Here is a 22,955-nt window from a genome sequence, read left to right as displayed (position 1 = left end):
AATTTTAGACATACTTTTTGCATTTTACATATATAAAAAGTAAATGGTCTGTCTTTATTGAATCCCTTGTAATCAGTCTTTGGTGTGTACCTTATGTTTCTCTTGGTTCTCATATGTCAAATCTTCTATTAAGTTCAGGTTTTTTTTTTTTTAACAAAATCTTGAAAGTCTGACAGTTGATCAAATGTCCATTTTTTTTTCATTCAGGATTATGCTTACCTGCTGGGTACAATGTTTTCAGTTGGAGCCCCCAATCTTTTGCTCTTCAATATATGTGTTCCATAACAAAAGGTCCAGAATATCAAGGGAACTAGTGAAAAGAAATGCAGGGGAAGGTGGCCTAGCCATTTTATATCTTAAATTGTACTATAAAGCAGCAATCATCAAAACTGCTTGGTACTGGCTAAGAAATAGAGTGGTGGATCAGTGGAATAGGTTAAGTATGCAAGACACAGTAGTCAATGACTATAGTAATCTATTATTTGATAAACCCAAAGACCACAGTTTCTGGGATAAGAACTCACTCTTTGACAAAAACTGCTGGGAAAACTAGAAAAGAGTATGGCAGAAACTAGGCATAGACTAAAATCTCATACCATATGCCAAAATAAAGTCAAAATGGGTTCATGATTTAGATATAAAGGCTGATACTGTAAGCAAACTAGAAAAGCAAGAAATAGTTCACCTATCAGACTTATGGAGAACAGAAGAATTCATGACCAAACAGGAGATAGAGAACATTACAAAATGCAAAATGGATAACTTTGATTACATTAAATTGAAAAGTTTTTGCACAAACAAAGCCAATGTAACCAAGATTAGAAGGAAAGTAGAATATTGGGAAAGAATTTTTACAGCCAGTCTCTCTGATAAGGGCCTCATTTCTAAAATACATAGAAAATTAAGCCAAATTTATAAGAATACAAGTCATTCCCCAATTGATAAATACTCAAAGGATATGAACAGGCAGTTCTCAGATGAAGAAATTAAAGTCATCTATAGCCATATGAAAAAACGCTCTAAATCACTATTGATTAGAGAAATGCAAATCAAAACAACTCTGAGGTACCACATCACACCTATCAGATTGGCCATCATGACAAAACAGAAAAATGATAAATGTTGGAGAAGATGTGGGAAAATTGGAACACTATTGCATTGTTGGTGGAGTTGTGAAATGATATAACCATTTTGGAGAGCAATTTGGAACCATGCCCAAAGGGCTATAAAAATGTGCATGCCCTTTGACCCAGCAATAGCACTTCTAGGGCTGTATCCCAAAGAGATCATACAAATGGGAAAAGGACCCACATGTACAAAAATATTTATAGCAGCTCTTTTTGTGGTGGCAAAGAATGGGAAATTGAGAGAATATCCATCATTTGGGGAATGGCTGAGCAAGCTGTGGTATATGAATGTAATGGAATACTATTGTTCCATAAGAAATGGTGAGCAGACAGAATTCAGAAAAACCTGGAAAGACTTACATGAACTGATACTGAGTGAAGTGAGCAGAACCAGGAGAATGTTGTACACAGTAACAGTCACATTGTGAGATGACTAATATTGATAGACTTAGCTCTTCTCAGCAATGCAAGGATCTAAGACATCTCCAAAGGCCTCGTGATGGAAAATGCAATCCACATCCAGAGAAAGAACTATGGAGTTTGAATGCAGATCGAAGCATACTATTTGCTATTTTTTTTCTTCTGTTGAGTTTTGTTTCCTCTTTCTGGTGGTTCCTCCTATTGGTTCTAGTTCTTACTTACAACATCACTAATGTGAAAATATGTTTAATAGGAATGTATTTGTATAGCCTATATCAGATTGTGGGCTATCTTGGGGAGGAAAGTGGGGAAAGAGAGGGAGAAAAATTTAAAACTCAAAAGTGATTGCTGATAAATCAAAATAAATTAATTTTAAAAAATCACAAATCTCTCTCTCTCTCTCTCTCTCTCTCTCTCTCTCTCTATATATATATATATATATATATATATATATATGTAGTATTATAAGACCTGTGGTCCTTTAAGGTAGATCTTGTGTGATTCTAATTGTGGCACCATCATATTTAATTTTTTTTTTCTTGTTGCTTTTAATATTTTATCCTTGAGCTGGGGGTTTCAGAATTTGACTATAATATTCCTATGAGTTTTCCTCATAGGATCTCTTTTAAGTGGTGATTGATGGATTTTTTTTTCTATTTCTACTCCCCTCCCCCCTTGTTCCAATGCTTCAGGACAATTTTCTTTAATTATTTCTTGTATTATTGTATCAAGATTCTTTTTTTGAAGAATTCAAATTAATCTGATCAATTAGCTTTCAATTAATCTGATTATTTTTGTTTTTTCTTCTTGATCTATTCTCTAGATCTGTTGTTTTTCTTATGTTTCACTTTCACTTCTATTTTTTCATTATTCATATTTTGTTTAATTATTTCTTGATCTCTTATAAATAATTTTGCTGGCTTCCCCTTGCCCAATTCTATCTAATTTTCAAGGTGTCATTTTCTTCTTTAAGATTCTGTTTCTTGGGCTGTATCCCAAACAGATCATAAAAATTGGAAAAGAACCCACGTGTACAAAAATATTTATAGCTGCTCTTTCTGTGGTGGTAAAGAATTGGAAATTGAGGGGATGCCCATCAATAGGGGAATGGCTGAACCAGTTATGTTATATGAATGTAATGGAATAGTATTATGCTATAAGAAATGATGAACAAGGGGACTTCAGAAAAACATGAAAAGACTTGTATGGACTGATGCTGAGTGAATTGAGCAGAACCAGGAGAACATTGTACACAGTAACAGCCACATTGTGTGATGACTAACTTTGATAGCCTTAGCTCCTCTCAGCAATGCAAAAATCTAAGAGATCTCCAAAAGTCTCATGATGGAAAATGCTATCCACATGCAGAGAAAGAACTATGGAGTTGGGATGCAGATCAAAGCATACTATTTGCTCTTTTTTTTCCCCTAAGGTGCTATTTTATCTCTTTTGTGGGGGAGGGGGGAATCTTGAGAGCTTGGAATTTTCTGACCTACTCAGCCATCTTCCTTGATTTCTTAATGCAGAAAGGAGTGTCTAGATGTAAACATCTAAGGGTTGACTTCCTTTCCACCAAATACATGTTCTACAATGAACATACACATAGCAAATAAATCCATTTATCTAAGTAGGTAGTGAGATAGTATACATATCAAAATATATACCAGACATACAGATGGAAGGAGCTCTCCCATTAAGAGAGCGTTAACTCAATTCAACCAAGAGAGAAAATCTCAGATCTTATCCAGGGGAAATTCCCTAAAGTCTCTAGGGTAGTAGCTGGAAAAAAGAAGTGATCTGAGTTCTATATGTAGTCTTTTCCCCAGAATCTTTCTCTCTTCATTAATCTGAAAAGAGTTTGGAATCTCCTGCATCTTCTCTCAACACTGGAGGCCAGAAGAACTCCGAAGAGCCTGAATATCTTTTTTCTCCCACTCTTCCCAACTTTGACCCTACCCTCATCCAGGCACAGGGCATTGATCTCCACCAATAAGGAGAGAGTTCTATGTCAACGGATAATAAGGCTCAGATCACACCATGAAAGGCAAAAGATAATCACTGCCCTCCAGGAGCTTACAATCTAGTGCATAGCAGTGGATCAAAGGCAGTCAAGCAGGAGTAGTGACCCGAACTTGCTAAACTCAAGTAGCAAGACCTGTATCACAGGACAGAGAAAGAAGTGGTAGTTCTGAGTGCTGAGACAGTCATTGTTTTTTGAAACATCATGGAAGGAGGCTTGCCTGGTTCACAGATGGCAACTAAAGACAGAGGTGCTGGGCTATGAAGACAGGCAGTTTTGCACTGCTACAAAGCAGGAAAAATCATCATTATAACAACTTGGCTCATGCTCTACAGACAATGTTGTGTTTCCCTGCCTAGCAACCTCATAGGACAACACAGGAAATAGAGTTTCTTCACACTAAATTGATAGCAGAAGAGCTATGGAAAGATGTTTTAGCAGAATCTGGGATTGGAGCAAGTAAAAGAAGAGGCAAAAGAAACAAGAGGTGGGAAGAGGAAAAGGAACCTGAACAGGGCCAAATAATTGGTGAAATAATTGGTGACCCTGATTGAGTGTCTCTTTTTTAAAAAAGGCAATGATTCAGGCAGTTAGCAAAAAATAAGAACAGAAGATGCAGGTTGAAATGAAACAAAAGCCCCAATTGATAAATGGTCAAAGGATATGAACAGGCAGTTTTCAGATGAAGAAATTAAAGCTATCTTTAGTCATATGAAAAAAAGTTCTAAATCACTACTAATCAGAGAAATGCAAATCATTTATTTATTTATCTTTGGTGAAGCAATCGGGGTTAAGTGATTTGTCCAGGGTCACACAGCTAGTGAGTGTCAAATGTCTGAGGTCAGATTTGAACTCAGGTCCTCCTGATTTCAAGGCCAGAGCTCTATGCACAACACTACCTCACTGCACTGAGAAATGCAAATCAAAACAGCTCAGAGGTACCACATCACATGGATCAGAGAGGCTAACATGACAAAACAGAAAAATTATAAATGTTGGAGAAGATGTGGGAAAAATGGAATGCTAAAGCATTGTTGGTGGAGTTGTGAACTGATCCAACCATTCTGGAGAGCAATTTGGAATTATCTCCTAAGGGCTATAAAAATGTGTATACCTTTTGACCCAGCAATAGCACTTCTAGGGCTGTATCCCAAAAAGATCATACAAATGGGAAAAGGACCCACATGTACAAAAAATATTTATAGCAGCTCTTTTTGTGGTAGCTAAAAATTGGAAATTGAGGGAAAGCCCATCAGTTGGGGAATGGCTGAACAAGTTGTGGTATATGAACTTAATGGAATTCTATTGTGCTGTAAGTAATGATGAGCAGGCAGATTTCAGAAAAACATGGAGAGACTTATATGAACTAATGCTGAGTGAAGTGAGCAGAACCAGAACGTTGTACACAGTAACAGCAATATTGTACAATGACTAACTTTGATAGACTTAGCTCTTCTTAGCAATTCAAGGATCCAAAATAACTCAAAAGGACTTATGATGGAAAATGCTGTCCACATCCAGAAAAAGAACTATGGAGTCTGAATGCAGATCAAAGCATATTATTTGCTCTCTTTTTCCCCCTTCTTTTTCTTTGTTTCTTCTTTCTCGTGGTTCTTCTCATTGGTTCTAATTCTTCTTTACAGCATGACTAATGTGAAAATAGGTTCAATATGAATGTATATGTAGAGCCTATATCAAATTGCACACCATCTTGGGGTGGGGGGAGGGAAGAGATGGGGAGAAACTTTGGCTCAAAAACCTATGGAAGTGATTTTGTTTTACTGCTTCATTCTCATGGTTCCTCCCATTAGTTCTAACTAATGGGAAAATATGCTTAATATGAATGTATAAGTAGAGCCTATATCAGATTGCATGCCATTTTTTGGAGGGGGGAGAGAGAGGGAGGAGAAATTTCAAACTCAAAATCTTATGGATTTTAAAACATTTTAAATTAATATTTTAAAATTGATATTTTGAAATAATTTTAAAATTGACAATTAAAAATGAAACAAAAGAAGATGAATATAATAAAAAGATAAAAATGAAGATTAAATGAATGGAATGGAATGGAAGCTCTTAGGAAATTATCAATTTATGACCCCCTTGATCATGATTCCAGTGGAGAACCTTGTGAAGATTTTGATACTAGAGTACTTGATAAAAGAGTGTTTTTAATATGAAAACTCCACCATTCAAGGAAAGAACCCGGGAAAGTCACCTCATCATTTCCCATCTGGCTGCTTTCCTGGACTTCATGATTTCCAGAAACTCATCATTCTACAAGACAAAATCAACTCTGAAACTCTTGCATCCTCAGATTATTTCTCACCAGGCTGAAGAACTTCATAATGCTCCTGCCCCCAATCAGGTTCTTCTCTCCTGCGCGTGTTTTTCAGCTTAAAAAAAAAAATGTTATCTTCTTCTATTAGACTGTGAGCCCCCTGAAGACTGGAACAGACCTATTCCTTTCTTTGTATCTGCAGTGCTTAGCATAGCGTCTTGCACATAGTAGATGTTTAATACACATTTATTGACTCTGATACAGAGAGTAAAGGAAGAAATCCATCTGAGCCCTGGCAGTTAAAGGAATGGAAAAGAGGCTTCATATTTTGTTGTGGGGAAAGCCACTGGCTGAGTCAGTGATTTTTGAATAACAAAGACTAGAGCAATTTATTCTTTGCAGAACATTCATTCCAACACTGGCAAAATGGAGAAGGGACCGCCCTGAGATGCTGCATGCTGCATCATATGCAGAGAGAGATAATGAGTCTTGATTGGCTTAGAGAATATTGAGCTGCATACTTGCATGAGGGACTTACTTCAATTGGTTGGAAGGATACATCTAAAGAGGAGCTGATGGGAAGGGGGGAGAGAGAGAGAGAGAGAGAGAGGGAGGGAAGGATAGAGGGGGCAGGGAGGGTGGGAGGGAAGGAGAAGGGGGGAGGGGGAGAGAGAGAAAAAGAGAGAGAGAGAGAGAGAGAGAGAGAGAGAGAAACTTGTAAATATTGAACTGGAGTCTTCAGACATATATGAAAAGCTGGCCCAATCATGTCATTTGGCCTCAAGTGTTCGTAACTCTAGAGAATCCCGAGAGGCCCAGGGGAAAAATATAATACTCACTCCCACCAAGGTAAAGTGGAGGAAGGACAGTTTTATACTATGTGCTACCAGTATGTGGGGGGCAGCTAGGTGGTACAATAGACAGACATTTACTAGCTGCGTGACCCTGGGCAAGTTACTTGACCTTGTTTGTCTTGGTTTCCTCATCTATAAAATTGAACTGGAGAAGTAAATTGCAAACTACTCCAGTATCTTAACCAAGAAAACCCCAAATTGGGGTTATGAAGAGTTGTACATGACTGAAAACAACTGAACAACAAAAATTAGTATGTGAAGGAAAATACAAATCCTGAGTGTCTGAGAGAATACTAAGTGAGACACTTCACACCTACTTAAGGGACTTTATTTACTTCGTTCTAGAGACATTTTGCTCTTTATCCTTTTCAATTTTTCTCCACTGCAATCCTTTCTTGAGGGCTGCGTCATCACACTGCATTCTCTCAACCAGTCAGGAGTCAAATCTCCCTTCCCATATGAAGCACAGAGTTGTGCCTCCCCCCACCTCACCTGGGTAGGACTGAGTGTTATATTTCCATTACACAGAAAGATATGAAGACCATTCAACTTATCATGATATTTCTTTAACATTTAGAAGGACATACATTTTAATGTAAGAAGCAGCCCAGAGACCATGATATCCATTGCTATTGAACCATTCTTACAATCTTAAAGCTAATTGGAATTAAAGATAGGTATGCAAAGGTTATTAGGTGGCTCAGTGGATAGAATGTTGGGCCTGGAGTCATGAAGACCTGAGTTCAAATACTGCTTCAGATACTTACTGTGTGACCCTTGGCAAGTCATTTAACACTGTTTGCCTCAATTTCCTTATCTGTAAAAATAAGCTGGAGAAGGAAATGGCAAATCACTCCAGTATCTTTGCCAAGAAAACCCCCTGGATGGTATAGTCCACAGGGTCACGAAGAGTTGTATACAACTGAAAAACAATGTAAAGGTTATTGGATCTGACTATTTAATTAGTATAATCAGAGAAGTCTTTTGTGGATTATCAAAATAAGAAACTCCTCAATAGCCAGCAGGTAAGAAAAGTCTTCATGCAGTTGAATTCTGGAAGTAATATGGTCCCCTCCCTCTAGTGATCACCTCTCAGGGAGCAGTTAGAAAATAACCTGAGAAAGAAAACAAGATTCTTGTTGCCAGATTGGACGAGAATTAGATCAAGATAAAACAGATACTGAAGCATTCACTTTAGTCAAATTTAAAGATGGAAACATTCTAAACTTTTATCTACCTGTTGTAGCTGAGTTAAGTTATAAAAGAGGCAAGTTATAAAAAGACTCAGATATATGCACCCACATTTACTTTTCAAAAAAAATCATAAGTTCCAGATGGCAATAGTACAGCTATCATTTAAATTAATGCCACACTTTATTAATACCTTGCATGGATTTCTCTGTATATTTTAATTTGTACTGACAAACTTGAACTTTTCAGATGTTGGGTATTCTCACCATTCATCCTACAACCAAAAGCACCATATTTTTTTTTCAGTACAGGGCATCCATTAGTCCACTGTATACTGTATAACTAAGTAGCCAAGTGAGATTCTGATTTATATAAAGTTGAATTGAAAATTTCCTCAAATTTTCTGTCATCAGTGTCTTTAGTTACCCAGCTTTGGAAGTGGAATTAAGTAAGCCTTTATATGAAATAAAATCCTAAATGGGTTGGAGGGTGAGAGGCAGAAAAAGATCAAGGAGAGATGATACTTCTATTCAAGATGGCTGAGTGAATATGAACAGAACAGACTAATTCCTATGTGTGTACTCCAGAAAAGATATAATAAGAGAATCATACCAAATAATGATTAAGAAATAGAGAAATACTATAAACCCCTTCATCTAGCCTAGGATCACCTAGAGACCTGCAGGCACTAAGGGGCCCAGCCAGAGGAGCTGAGTGGAATAACCACAATACCTAGAGACCATCCAGCTTCAGTCTCTTAGGGGTACCCTAGCTAGGAAGCCCTTGAGTGGTCTAGCATATTCTATAGATGTGAGACCAGAAAACCAGAGTGCTCCAAGGAAGAGACACTAAGGTGGTTAAGTAGGAGCCTATGGATGGGCAGTGTCCAGTCTACATAACCTAGGGGTTCTGAAAGTGTCCAAGAAGATGCCACAAAGGCCTTGAAGAGCTCAGGACTCTGTTTCCAGAAGATACAGATAAGCCTGGGACCTCCCAGTTCTTTGTGCACAGCAAACATCAGAAGGAAGGGCCAATAGCAGGACCTTAAACCAGACTAGGATCCCTGGCCGGACAAAAACAGGCAGTGAGCTGGGTTTGGCCCTTGAGCCGGAGTTTACTGACCCCTGCCCTAGACAATACAGACTGGGACAAAACATGGGCCTCCTATCCCATGCAAGTATGTAGGAGCAAGCTGAGCCTGACTTAGACAAAAAGTCCTAATGTAGGAAGTAAAACTGGAAACGTGAATAAATATAAGAAGGCCCATATAATAAGGAAATGCTATAGATACAGCACATCCAGGATATAAGCCTAGAGGAAGAGTAATTTCTCAGCAGCAATGAGTAGATAAAGATATTGCTTGACCACAAGGTTTATTAGAATTTCTGAGGGAGATTAAATAACAGATTCTTTAAAAGGATATTATAAAATAAATAAGAGCTTTAGATGAAAGAATTGGAAAGAGAATGAAAAGCTTAGTAATAAGAGATGAAAAATCTTATTCAAGAAATGGACATTCTGAAAATTAGAATAACCTAGCTATTTGGGGAAAAAAAACTATTTGGAATTATAGCCAAGGAGAGGGGAGAGAAGGGGGTAGCAATAGAGAAGGAGGAGGAAGGGGAAGGAAAAGAGGAGAAGGAGAAGAAGGAGAAGGAAGTGGAGGAGGAGGAGGAGAAGGAGGGGGAAAGGGGGGGAGGGGAGAGAGAGTGAAATAAGGAAGGAAAGAAGGAAAGAAGGAGAAGGAAGGAAGCAGCAGCATCATTTCCAGTGTTGTCCAGTTCCTCCACATATAGGGCACTTCTTGAGGAGTGGATGTCCTTGTTTGCTGAGACATAATAAGGTTGAGACTCACAGCTCTTGAATTTGCATCCTGAATCATAGTGACATGCTCATCAGCACAGTAGAGTCACTGAATGTCTGACAGCACCCCATATGTATTAGAAGAACTGTCCATCATTAGCCTGGATCTGGTTTGTGGGGTACCAAAAAGAAGGCATGGATTCCTAAGTTACTCAGGGGCAGATTTATTGGCAGTTCATTGACACTACAGCTGACCAGTAGTAATGACAGCAGCAAGGTCCAGAGGCCAATAGCAAAGTATAGCAAGAGGAAGAAGCTGTGACCCAGGGGAGAAGCTTAGGGTAGCTCTAGGTAATGCCTATAGAGTTTCTCCTAGCATATGCCAACAGTAGAGAGCCTGTAAGTGGTACTGGAGTCAGAACTAGGAGCTCTTGATTGGAAGGCATCTATGGGGGTGGGGTGGTGTTAAGGCTTTACTATGGGTGGGGTCAAGTTTTATCTGGGCTAACAGACTAAAATGTGAGGTTCCAGTGGCTGGTGCCTAGGTTGGTCAGGCCAGGAGTTTCCTAAGTGGGCCCAAGGTCAGAGGCATTCTTCTGTACTCATTTTCCTGACCATCTGTCAGGTGGATGAGGTACCTTTGCCTTGCTGGCCACCAGGGACACTTATCATATCCTCCCAGGGGAGCATATGAGGAGTAGGGTAGACTCCCCTGGCTGCAGGAACAGGTAAGCCATGTACTGGGTAAAAGGGTATGTACAAAGAGATCTGGAGATTGTGCATGTACTGGGTAAAAGGGTATGTATAAGGAGATCTTTGGTAGTACATGCTATTTATAACATGCTAGTTATATGCTAGTTCTGATACTAATCCAAAAATCAAGTAATCATTGCATATGCTTCAGTCATTAAAAGATTTTTTTTTTAAACTGGACAGAAATGGATAGAAAGAAGTTCAAAGGGAACCACAGATAGGACAACTTTAAAAGTAACATTGAGTTTATTATTTACTTAAAAGGAAAAGCAAGCTGAATGTAATATTCATGGTTTCATGTTCAATCCACAGTTGTCTGCTCTACTCTGTAAATGTAAATGATCATTTTATTTAGTGTTTATGAAGTTCAGAATTAAAAAAAAAAATAGAAGTGTACAGGACCAAAGATGGGCAAACGTCTTGATTTTCAAAAATGGAAGCGAGAAGAATCTGCAAAATATAGACCAGTGAGTTTAACTTCAATTCCTGGTTAAATTTTAGCATATTTTATTAAATATATGATTAAAGAACATAGAGGGGGGAAAAAGTAACCACAAAGAATCAGTATGGTTTTGCTGCAGTCTGGGGGTCTTGGGAACCCCAAAATGCAAGGGCAGAGGGCACAGGTCTACCTTGAAAGAATTTGACCACTCAAGCCTTCTTTCAGTCCAAGTAGTTTATTAAAACACTGGTTGGGGTGGGCAAGATTCCCAGCGAGTCTGTGCTATTTGTAACTCCAATATAAGCAGGTCAGATTTTAAGAATCTGAGCCATTTAATGGGGGTAAGGTTGATATTTTATACAGAAAAACTGGGAAGATCTGGATGTGACCTAGCAGGAGCAAGTAGCCTGGGGTGGGCCAGAGGTAACACAGAGTGGTTCTAGATGAGATTTAGAGGTGGGAAGTAGCCTGAGGAGGTAACAGACAATGTAGGGCTGGTCTGGGTCTGGGCCACAACGAAGGACAATTGAAAAGATTATTGAGTAGCTAGGTGCAGATGGAAAGTTCAGGAGATGGGTTGTGGTTTTTGGAATCCAGGTCATTTTCATCAAGATTTTGAGTTCTAAATTTTCTTCTCCTCCCTTTCCTCCCCCCTCCCCTAAAGTGGCATGCAATCTGACAGAGGCTATACATGTACAATCATATTAAACACATTTCTACATTAGTTAGTCCATAAACATTTAGCAAGAGCCTTCTCTGTGCCAGGCACTGTGCTAAGCACTAACCAGTCCGGGAATGGTTAAGCAAGACTAATACAGTGCCCAAAAAGTCTCTGTACTTGGCCCAATACTGTTTTAACATTTTTTTTTGTTTTTTTGCTTTTTTTGGTGAGGCAATCGGGGTTAAGGGACTTGCCCAGAGTCACACAGCTAGTAAGTGTTTTAACATTTTTTTATCAATGACCTTGATAAATCTATAGATTGCATGCTGATCAAATTGCAATTTTGATTCCTCAGAGATTGTGGCATTTTATGATTTAAGCAACATCAAAGAAGTATTTAGGATAAGAAGAAGGATTTTTATATTAGGGAACAGTTTATTATTGAAATCACTGAGACATTTCCCAGATGCAATACAGACTGTTTTCTTCCTCTTCAATTTCTGGACCCAGCTCACCATCCATCTGCAGTGTCTAATCAAATAGAGATGCTGACAATCTTAATAGGCTGCTCAACCAACTTCATTTCATATTTTGGACAATAGGAACAGTGTAAACACCACATTTGAACCCTGACATGTTAGGTTCTTCTATACTAATAAGATGAAGAAATATGAATGTCACTTTCAAAGATGGATTTTGTAGAAGGCTTTTTTACAGAAAAACAGGGCAAACCAAAGATCTCTCTGAATTTCCAGCTGTAGTAGTCTGACTCTAGACAGCAAAATTCTACAGGACATCTGCTTAGGTAGCCAGTGTGGAGAATGGCCAGATGAACTTTCTAAATTACATCCCTGAGGGGCAGTTTTCATAGAAGGGACTTCCCTAATTAGACTTTTAGAAGCCTCCATCAAGTTCCAACCACCAAGCCTTAAACCCAATTCACTCTGACTCTCATTGATTGGCTAAGAATAGGTCCCAGCTCAAGCCCCACTTAATGGTCATTGTTTGGGCCCCAGTGGCTCAGTGTAAATGTAAATATCAATAGTTTCTGTTTTGGCCAGAAACCCTGAGGGTCTTCCTCTCCCAGACTGATTTTTTTTTTAACTAGGTAAAAGAGGCCATTCTTTGCCTCATTTCTTACCTAGCCTTAATCACTGAATGGGTATTGCCTCAGTCTAACAGTCCTGGGAAAGACCTTTGCTTAAAAAGGCCAAGGTCTCCCACTGTATCCTGGGTCATCTCTAGGCATCCTGATCTATATCTTGCCACTGGACCCAGATGGCTCCAGAGGATAAAGTGAGGCTGGTGACTTTGCACAGCCCTCCCTCACATAAATCCAATTCACTTCAAGTCATAACTACAACTTCCTAACGCCATGTTCCTCTTCGAGAACTAAGAACAAACAACAACAACCAAAGTTAAGCCAGTGATCCTGCAAGGTGAGTGGCTGGGAAGACATTTTGCAGAATGTTTATTAAGGCATCACTCTGTTGCTAGAAACATGAGCTTATCTCTGTTCAAAAATAGTTATTTTTGCTACCAAGTTTCAGTTCTCGATGTCTTGGTGCTTCTATGATTCAAACCCAAGCCCTTACCCAAGATGTAAAGTCAGAACAGCTAGCAGAGTCAGAATTTGAACCTAGGTCCTTTGACTCCAAAAACCTGGTTTCTTCCATTGTACCATACTATATCTCTCATTGTGTCCTACCCAAATTATATGATTAATAATGTAACCATTTGGCCATGTAGGCCACTGCCTGACAAGTAAACAATTCAGACTCCATCAATGGATTAACAGACTCTATCTCAGGTTAGCTATGTGGTGAGGTGGATAGAACACAGGGCCTATGCACTAGGTTCAAATTTGACCTCAGACACTTGCTAATTGTGTGAACCTGGGCAAGTCACTTAACCTTATTTGCCTCAGTTTCCTCATCTGTAAAATGAGCCAGAGAAGGAAGTGACAAAACACTCCAGTATCTTTGCCAAGATAACCTCAAATGGGATCACAAAGAGTTGTACATGACTGAAAACAACTGAACAACAAAACTTAGTATGTGGAGGAAAACATAAATCCTAAGTGTCTGAGAGAATACTAAGCAAGATACTTCAGACCTACTTGTGGGACTTTATTTACTTGGTTCTAGACATTTTGCTGTGTGTCTTTCAATTTCTCTCCACTAGGATCCTTTCTTGAGGTATACATCATCACACTCAGCATTCTCAATCAGGAATCAAATCTCCCCTGCCCATATGAGATACAGAGTTGTCCCTCTCCTCCTCACCTGGGTAAGACTGTTATATTTCATTACATAGAAAGATATGAAGACCAGTCAACCTACCATGATATTTCTTTGACGTTTAGAAGGACATACACTTTAATGTATAAAGCAGTCCAGAGGCCATGATATCCATTGCTATTGAACCATTTTTAAAATCTGACAGCTAATTGAAATTAAAGCTAGGTATGCAAAGATTGTGAGGCAGCTAGGTGGCTCACTAGATAGAATGCTGGGCCTGGAGTCAGGGAAGACCTGAGATCAAATCTAGCCTCAGAAACTTACTAGCTGTGTGACCCTGGCAAGTCACTTAGCCTCTGTTGGCCATAATCCATTGGAGAAGGAAATGGCAAACCACTCCAGTATCTTTGCCAAGAAAGAATAGACTATTCACATAGAGTAAGGACATGACTGAACAATAATATCTACCCTCTTGATCAAATAAGAGAAGAAGAGACATAGGGTCAAAAGTTTGTCCTTCCTGGCTGTTAGTCCCAAATAGCTAATACTTGCTTTGTTTATTTCCTGACTATATTCATTTACATTCTGTAGATCCATGTATCTCATAAATGCAAAATCTTATGACCTCCTTTTTGTGATTAATGCTGGAATTGATAGAAATTTGGAAAGAGCTCTTGACCCTAAAGAGCAAGAGACATTATCCCTTTATCATTATGAGTTGAGGCTCGTGGATATGGATAGAGGAACAAGAAAGAATCTCATTTGAATTTTCTCATAAGCAATGGAGAGAAAATCACAATTATATTCCTCCAGACCTAACATAGATAAGCCCTGGAGGAGAATATGGATACCAGAAAGATTTAATTTCACCTGGAACGACACTGGGGAATCGTGAGGGCACCTACTTACATGGGAACTCAGGTAAGGGTGTCTCTCAGGAGCCTCAATAAAACAAACCTTATTTACATGCAGGCCTACTTGCATTCAGGGTGCTTTGTAGTTAAGAATTTATTTTGAGATTATCATTTTTTCCTGTTACTTTATCTCCTTTTATTGGGATTTTTAAAAAGTTATCTTAATCCTCCTGTCATTACTGAGATTTTCAATGGCAGTTTTGAGTTTTGAGCTGATTTTCCAGTAGAAGAAATTTTTTCCCACTTTTATGTGTCAGATGTTCAATTTTGAATACCTTGATGCTTATCCACTGACTTTTTTTACTTTTATATTTTCAATACTGTTTTGAGAAGGTCAGTGGGAAAAGTCTGTGACTGTGTCGAGAGAAGGAGCTAGGTCTTAGCCACAAGTCCTGAGCGTGCCCTTGGGGCAGCGGCTCTCCTGAGCTCCCAGCCCACAGACAGAGGGGGAATCGAGTGGCTGATCAGAGGGGAATTGCAGGGATCTCTCTGCTGATGCAGGATTCTCTTGCTTTGCCCGTGCTTGAATCTGGGTCACAGTTCTGGGTGGTGGTCCTGGGGTGAGGAGGAGTGCTGGCATGGTGCAGTTTGCAGTGGCTGTGGAGAGGAAACCCTCCTCACAATTCCAAGACAGAAAAGAGTGCTCCTCGACCAGAGCACAGGCCAGGGAAGGAGTAAATACCTTGCCCTTGATCATACCACCTTGGAAGAACTGAAAATTTACAGGTCCCTAGAAGTATTTCTGAACACAGCTGTACAAAACCCCTGAAGCTTGGGACAGTACGTTCTCCACACTGGAAATAGATTCCTACCTTAACAAAGAGTTTATAACTCAAGTAATTGGCTGAGATCATGAGCAAGCAGCGCAAAAAGAGTCAGACTATATTATCTTACTTTGATGACAAAGAAGATCAAAACATACAACCAGAAGAAGACAATGAAGCCAAAGCTCCTACATCCAAAGCCTCCAAGAAAAATATGAATTGGTCTCAGGCCATAGAAGAGCTCAAAAAGGATTTTGAGAAGCAAGTAAGAGAAGTAGAGGAAAAACTGAGAGGGATGCTAAAGGAGACCCAAAAAAATACTGAAGAAAATAACACCTTAAAAAATAGCCTAACCCAAATGGCAAAAGAGGTCCAAAAAGCCAGTGAGGGGAGGAATGCCCTAAAAAGCAAAATTGGCCAAATGGAAAAGGAAGTCCAAAAGCTTACTGAAGAAAACACTTCCTTAAAAATTAGAATGGAGAAATTGGAAGCTAGTGACAATTTGAGAAATCAAGGCACTGTAACACTAATCCAAAGGAATGAAAAAAATAGAAGAGAATGTGAGATATCTCATTGGAAAAACAACTGACCTGGAAAATAGATCCAGGAGAAAGAACTTAAAAATTATTGGACTATCTGAAAGCCATGATCAAAAAAAGAGCCTAGACATCATCTTTCAAGAAATTATCAAGCAACACTGCCCTGATATTTTAGAACCAGAGGGCAAAATAGAAATTGAAAGAATCCACCAATCACCTCCTGAAAGAGATCCCCAAAGGAAAACTCCTAGGAATGTTGTAGCCAAATTCCAGAATTCCCAGGTCAAGGAGAAGATTGCAAGCAGCCAGAAGGAAACAATTCAAGTATTGTGGAAACACAATCAGGATAACACAAAATTTAGCAGCTTCTACATTAAGGGACCGCAAGGCATGGAGTATGATATTCCAGAGGGCAAAGGAATTAGGACTACAACCTAGAATCACCTACCCAGCAAAACTGAGTATAATCCTTCAGGGTAAAAAATGGTCATTCAATGAAATAGAGGACTTTCAAGCATTCCTGTGGAAAAGACCAGAGCTGAATAGAAAATTTGACCTTCAAATACAAGACTCAAGTGAAACATGGAAGAAGTAAACAGGAAAGAGAAATCATAAGAGACTTATTAAGGTTGAACTGTTTACATTCCTGTAGGGAAAGATGATATTTATAACTCATGAGTCCTTTGTCAGTATTAGGATAGTAGGAGGGAAAAAATTATGTTTGTATAGGTACATAGATAGAGGACACAGGTTGAGTTGAAGATGAAGGTATACCTGGAAAATAAAATTAAGGGGTGGGAGATGATTATACTGGGAGAAGGAGAAAGGGAGAAGTGGAATGAGGTAAAATATCTCACATGAAACAGACAAGAAAAGGCTTTTACAGTGGAGGGGAAATGGGGGAAGGTGAGAGGGAATGAGTGAATCTTATTCTCATAGGATTTGGCTCAAGGAGGGAATAACATACACAATGGGGTATGGAAATCTATCTTACTCTACAGGAAAATAAGGGGGGGAAGGGAACAAAAGAACAGGAGGTTTGTAGAGGGGAGGGCAGATTGAGGGAGGGGATAATCAAAAGCAAACACTTCTGAGGAGGGACAGGGTCAAAAGAGAGAATAGAATAAATGGGGGGTAGGATAGGATGAAGGGAAATATACTTAGTTTTTCACAACAGGACTACTATGGAAGTGTTTTGCATGACTACAAATCTATAACCTGTATCAGGATGCTTGCCTTTTCAATGAAGTTGGGTGGGGAGGGAGGAAGGGAGAAAATTTGCAACCCAAAGTTTTAAAAACACTTGTTAAAAATAAAAAAAAAAATTTAAATACTGTTTTAACATTTTTTGTTCTTGTTTTAAGTGTTGCTTTGTTTTTTGTCTAATAGGATTTTCCCTCCCCCAACACTCAACATTTTTTTTCTTCTTTTCTGTACTTTGAGCTGGCCGTTATTCCAGCTCTTTTTGAACGCATTTTTCATTTTCTTTTAATTGTGGAGAAGAGAGAGATTCATTCTTTTTACATTTCTGGTTTACATTGCAATTTTTCCTGGAAAGTTCTTTTTTCAATTTTATTTTGTTATTTTTAAAGATAAATTTTATTGTTATCTCCAATTTCTACATCACCAAAATTTCTCCCACTATTACTGCCTTTTTCCTTTTTTTTTTTTAAGTGAGGCAATCGGGGTTAAGTGACTTGCCCAAGGTCACACAGCTAGTAAGTGTCAAGTGTTTGGTCTGAGGCCATATTTGAACTCAGGTCCTCCTGACTTCAGAGCCGGTGCTCTATCCACTGCGCCACCTAGCTGCCCCAACAAATTTTCTTGCTGCACTCACTATTCTTACCTTTGCACTAAAGTTACTGACCATTAAAATATGTGCTCATTTACTTTAGAGAGTGTTTTTTTTTCAATTGAATTCTTCATAGAACTTCTCCACCTTTTTATCTTCTACAACAAACGGTAAATAAACTGCAACAATTTTTCTTTCTTTTTTCTTTTTTTGTAATTCATAAGTCTAGTACTAGAGGATCAGATTTCCAATTAAATGATTTTTCTTGGTGCCTTTGGGAGCATGATAAAAGGCACTCTATCAACTCCTCTTTTTGCCTCTCCAAGGAAGCATAGATTCCTCTGAGCTATCTTTCCAGTAGGCTGAACCTGCTGCCTTCCTTCTGGTTTCATTTGTCAACAAGAAATTCAAGATTGCCATGATTCAGTTATTCTGGCAATGTGTCTCCTAGGTCATCGGACAAGGATCCCACGTTCAGAGTACCGAGATTAAGTTAAATTTTATAGGTGGCATAAAAAGCATGGTTTGTAGTACCTGTTGTTCCTGTTTCTACTCCTCTGTAACTGTCACTTGCAGAAACAGAAAGGGGCTGCCCAAGACTGAGAGTCATCTTGCATTTTTTGCCATATCCAAATAATTCATTCTCTGTGTGGCCCTCTTGCTGGTTATTTTTTTTTTTAAGAAGTTTACTTATCCATGAAGATGAGGAGGAAAGGGTATAAGTATTATTATTTTTAATACTTTCGTTGTTGTTGAGTCACTCCTGACTCTTTGGCTCATTTTACAGATGAGGCAAACAAGAGTTAAGTGACTTACCCAGAGTCAAACAGCTAGTAAGGGTCTGAGGCTGGATTTGAACTCATGAAGATATCTATCTAGGTTGTTCAGTTGTTTCAGTCATGTCTGACTTTTTGTGACTCCATTTGAGGTGTTCTTGGCAAAGATCCTGGAGCATTTTTGACATTTTCTTCTCCAGATCATTTTTATAGATGAGGAAACTGAGGCAAACAGGGTTAAATGGTTTACCCAGGGTCACACAGCTAATAAGTATCTGAGGATAGATTTGAATTCAGTTTCTCCTGTCTCCAGGGCCTGCACTCTACACACTGTCACCTAGCTCACTGGTGATTGTTCTCGATGTATTTTAGGCTGGGCCTCAGAAAGCAGTTACTCTATTTTGGGGATCATATTTGAAGCCTACCCACTGTGATAGAACCTTCAAGAGCACATTTTCTGCTAGCATAGCTTCCCAGAACACAATGCCATTTCCATACCAAAATGAAGCACTGAAGTCAATATGATGGAGGAAAGAAAGCTAACTCTCCAGGGTATTCAGAATGCGCACCGTTTTGGGGTGGGGGGAGGGCAGAAATGGAGAGAAAATTTGGAACACAAAATCTTGTGGAAGGGAATGTTGAAAACTAAAAATTAATTAATTAATTTAAAAAAAAGAAAGCTAACTCCTCCCTTCCGAAAGATCTACATATAGGCAATTATATAAATAATAAAAGCAAATTTTAAAAAATAAATATGTAGAAAATAAATTCATACAATTCCGAAGTAGTTATGATGAAAAATACTATCCACCTCCAGAAAAAGAACTGATGGAGTCTGAATGCAGATTGAAGCATACTGTTTTTACTTTATTATTTTTGGTTTTTGATCTGTATTTTCTTTTGCAACATGGCTAATATCAAATGTTTTGCATGACTGCACATGGATAACCTACATCAAATTGCTTGCCTTCTCAAGGAGGGGGGAGGGGAGGAAGGGAGGGAGAGAATTTGGAACTCAAAATCTTAAAAAACAAATGTTTAAAAAATATTTACATGCAACTGAGAAAAAAATAAAAATTAAATTTTTTTTTTTTAAATTAAGTTCACAAAAGGACAGGAAAACAAAAAGAATACTCTTATTACTACCTTTTTAAGGTAAAGAAGAAATCAGAGCCGAAGAAATAATATACAAAATAACTAAAGTAATTGATATAGTATCAACAAGAAGCCGCTATTTGACTCAGTGGATAGAGCACTGGGTTGGGAGTCAGTTAGACCCGAGTTTAAATCTGGCCTTAGACACTTACTAGCTATGTGACCCTGGGCAAGTCACTTGACCTCTATTTTGCCTTAATCCACTGAGAAAGAAATAGCAAACCACTCCAGTATCTGTGCCAAGAAAACTCCATAATGGGGTCATAAAGAGGAGGATGTGACTGAACTATATGGCATCAAAGCCACAAAATTCTAGTTAAATACAACAGTCAATCAGTTAATGGTCAATAAACTTTTTCTTTTTTGCAAGATATTTATAGTGGTAGTGGGGGGAGGTCTGTTTTAATGTTTGTTGGGATATGTCATCTAAAAAAAAAATTTAACGTAGGATATCATATTGATACTTGATTATTAATGGATCTATGATTTGTTCAATGTAATACATCTCTCCTATAATACAGATTGTAGCTCATTCATGCCTTTCAGTCCTTCAAAAGGTCCACCAAACACTCTGGTGCTTTAATTCTCTTAGCATTACGTAGCTACCAGTGGAACACATGGGCTGTTCATTGCTTTATTGCTATATAAAAAACCCATCTTCTGTTCTCCCCAACCCCCATAACTTCCTGTTATCCTTTATGCTTCTTTTATTGTGCAATTAATTCTGGCTCAGTAGTGTATTGTAGCCTACTCATCATCACAATGTGCATCTCCATTCCCCTTTGAGTAACCTTCAACTTTAATTCTTTGGAGACTCTGGTATCTTATAACTCACAGCCATACATGAGATCAATCATCCAACAAGCTTTTATTAAGCACCTACTGTGTAATAGGCATGCATTAGACATTGGAAATGCAGATATAAAAGTGAGATAGTCTGTACCCTCAAGGACCTGATGGTCTACTAAAGGGATACAATGTTTAACCATAAGTAAATACAGTATATGTACAAAATAGATACATAGTGATTTGGGGGAAGATGGGGATCAACAACTGTAGGAAATCCTTTATATAAAGACCATGAAAGACAGTGGCTTTTGAGCGGAATTATTCTGAGACAGGACTGAATAGGGCCAATCCAGGGGCTCAGGCTTCAGATAGCAAAGAAATGAGATACTTGAAGACCAAATAACATTTGACGAAAACAAGTCAATTTAACAATAGCATGGGGAAAATAGTCAGCAAGGACACAACGGTAATTCATTTGGGTATAGGTCCCCTGCTGATGCATTTACCACAGTGATGTGCGCGGTCAGCAAGATGTATGAAACCTGAGGTGCTCCTGACTTCTTATGTACTGGGTTCTTAGACTCTAAATAACCAAGAATCTATTTCAAGAATTCAAGCCCTAATAGTTTACATGTTAGATCTTTGGATAAGGGAAGAATTAATGACCAAACAAGACAGAGACTGTATCGTGAGACATAAAATGGATAATTTTGATCATATTAAATTTAAAGGGTTTTGCACAAACAAAACCAATGCAGCTAATATTAGAAGGAAAGCAGAAAGCTGGGGGGAAATTTTTTTTATAGCAAATTATTTCTGATAAAGTCCTCATTTTTCGAATATATAGAGAACTGAATCAAATTTATAAGAATACAAGTCATTCTCCAATTGACAAATGGTCAAAGAATATGAACATGCAGTTTTCAGATGAAGAAATCAAAGTCATCTATAGTCATATGAAAAAAATCCTCTAAATCACTATTGATTAAAGAAATGCAAATTAAAACCACTCTGAGTACTACCTCACACCTATCAGATTGGCTAATATGACAGAAAAGGAAAATGATAAATTCTCAGCAATACAATAATTCATTCCGGACTCATGATGAAAAATGCTATCCACCTCCAGAGAAAGAACTCATTAAGTCCGAATGCAGTTCGAAGCACACTATTTTTCACTTTCTTCATTTTATTCATTTTTTTGTCTGTTTTCTTTTACAACATGACTAATGTGGAAATATCCTTTACACGTATAACCTATATCAAATTGATTGCTATTTCAGGGAGGTGGGAAAGGGAGGGAGGAAGAAAATTTGGAACTCAAAATTTAAAAAAAAACGTTAAAAATTGTTTTTACATGTAATTAGGAGAAAAATAAAATATTAAATTAAAAAACATTTAAATAATTCAAGCCCTAGTTCCATGGACCAATTAAATATTAAGGATAGTTCCATTGCCTTTTAGGAAAAAACTAGGCTAGCTTATGTAAGGTAGATGTTGTAACTACTCCATCCCACTCCTTGTTGGCAAGGTAGCTTTTAGGAGGATCCTGCATTTAAATGGCTTTAGGGCCACCCCTTCCCCCATTTAAATGACTTTAGGACCATTACCTAACAATCTTGACCTCAAGGATTCTAGAAACTTGGCATAAAGAGCACTGGAGGAGCTAAGTGCAAGTAAAAGAAAACTAAAAACAAAGACCTCAAAATGACAGCAAGTAATATATAGAGCCCCTTGAAAGAATACCCAAGTGGCCACAGAGAATGAAATCCAGAAATCCCAGGCTTACCTAGCTCCTTCAGAGAGACCAAGTCTTGTATCTTAATCTAGTGCAGAGGTTCCCAAACTTATTTGGCCTGCTGCTACCTTTAAAAAAAAAAAATTGGGGGGGGGGCGGAGCCAAGATGGCAAAGCAAAAAAAAAAAAAATTACTCAGTGCCCCCCTGGAAATCTACTTTCTTTAACCTTTTAACAGGTTTTTTTTTTTAATTTGCATAATTTTAAAAAATACAAAATTTTTTAAAATGATGCATCTTAAATTTAATAACATTGTAAATGTATGGGTTTTTCCTGCATTGAAATTTTGATGATGCAATATTGCATCATGTAACCAAATAATATTATATTATAAACAAGTCATTACATGCACATATTCCTGCCGACACACTGGACTTCCTGACAATGTGACACACACTCACCTGCCAGCACTTGCTTGTTAAGACTTGTCTGGTGGACTTGACCACTAATCTGTTATAACTTGCATTTTGTGTGTTTATTTGGAAAATAATGTAATCATTACAACTTTAACTGTTGCACTTGAGATGAAACATGAATGATTTTTCAAAATTTTCTTCTCTTTTTTCCTTATGCTTCTACCACCCCCTTATTTTTATTCAATGCCCTCCAGCTGTACCCAAGGCTACCACTGCCCCTC

The 22,955-nt window shown here is 38.2% G+C and overlaps 1 long non-coding RNA gene across 1 annotated transcript in view; it reads right to left on the bottom strand.

Annotated features, from left to right (window-relative positions):
* The window catches only part of LOC114050810, a 36,182-nt gene extending 13,801 nt beyond the window's left edge, over positions 1-22,381 (bottom strand). Inside the window, exon 1 of the long non-coding RNA XR_003570081.1 lies at positions 22,311-22,381. This is a non-coding gene — a long non-coding RNA (uncharacterized LOC114050810). The remainder of the gene's footprint in view (positions 1-22,310) is intronic.
* Between the last annotated feature and the right edge of the window lie 574 nt (positions 22,382-22,955).

Source organism: Vombatus ursinus, unplaced genomic scaffold, assembly GCF_900497805.2.
Source record: "Vombatus ursinus unplaced genomic scaffold, bare-nosed wombat genome assembly UNPS02014801.1, whole genome shotgun sequence".
NCBI classification, from domain to species: Eukaryota; Metazoa; Chordata; class Mammalia; order Diprotodontia; family Vombatidae; genus Vombatus; species Vombatus ursinus.
Note: the sequence above shows the minus strand (reverse complement) of the source record. Positions and strands in the feature narration are given on the sequence as shown.